We start from the raw sequence: 1,350 nt of genomic DNA, 5'->3' as shown, positions 1-1,350 counted from the left end.
TGGAGGGAGATAAAGAAGGAGGCGCGGATTGGTCCACAAAGGTCTCAATGTTAATGGAAAGATGACGCGTGGGAGGAGAGTAAAGAGCCGTTTATGGGCGGAGAAGAAATATGAATCCGACCGTACTAAAAAGATGGACGCGTTTCTGAGAAGGAATTCGGTTCCACCCTGAAGTTTGCATAGTTTTTTCCTGGCGTGCAGTGCAGGAAGAACATTCGTGTGCAGCCATTTTCGTCCCTTCTGTGCAAACAGGCGTGCAGGAATACTCACAAATGGAATTGAACTGAGTTTTTTTCTTTTAAATTTTCTTTTATTTCTTTCTTTTACCAGTTTCTTAATCTCAACTTCCTGCAAAGTCGGTATAATTAGTAAATTGAATATTCACCTAATAATGTTGAACTTGGAGTTGCAAGTTTACAGACAATTGGAAAAAACACACTGCAAGCCCTTTTATAAAAAAAACAAGCAAGCAAAGAGGGGAGATTGTATCTCCTTTGGGGAGTGGGGAGAAAGTGAAGCATGCAGAAATTTGGATAATCTGGACAGCACTGAAGGGGATGCCAAAGTGATTAATGGAATTACTTAGAGCAGCCATGAAGATCTTCGAAAAGATATTTTAATATTGTGTCGTGTTTATACTGTGCCTGAAAGATCAGAATTGGGCAAGCTATATTCTCAGAGACCCTGTAGCAGGGGTCTCCAACCTTGGCAACTTTATGATTTGTGGGCTTCAACTCCCAGAATTTCTCAGCCAGCATTAACTTCCTGGGAGTTGAAGAGGAATTCTGGGAATTGAAGTCCATAAGTTGCAAAGTTGCCAAGGTTGGAGAGCCCTGCCTTATGGAAGTGACAGTTGGGATTTAAAGAAGCAGGGTAGGAAGAGTATTAATGCTTTGAACTTTGTGTTGGAGAAGATTCTTGAGAATTTCTGTGGACAGCCAAGAGAACAAACAGATAGATCATCAAACAGTCCTTACTTAAGACATAAATGACCAGGCTTCAGTTTTCCTACTACAGACACATTATGCGACAATCCGGCTCTGTGAAGAATGTTTTAATGCTGGGAGGAATGAGAAGAAGGTCATCAGCAACATTGATATTACCCCAGCGAAGAGTGCACTGTTGGAACAGTTGAAGGATCAGGTTAGGGTCAGATCACCATGGAGACTAAATATTTATCTGATTGTTAAGAGTCAATGAGTTGATGACACATCATTAATCAATAAAGTTTTGGTTCACATGCTAAGAGTAGCAAACTGGTGGCTCCCCAGCTGGTTTAGAACCACATTTCTCAGCATCCTTTAGACTTGGTGATGGATTCTGGAATTATTAGAAGCTTGGTTTTCAAAT

This window comes from Thamnophis elegans, chromosome Z (genome assembly GCF_009769535.1).
Source record: "Thamnophis elegans isolate rThaEle1 chromosome Z, rThaEle1.pri, whole genome shotgun sequence".
NCBI lineage: Eukaryota > Metazoa > Chordata > Lepidosauria > Squamata > Colubridae > Thamnophis > Thamnophis elegans.
Note: the sequence above shows the minus strand (reverse complement) of the source record.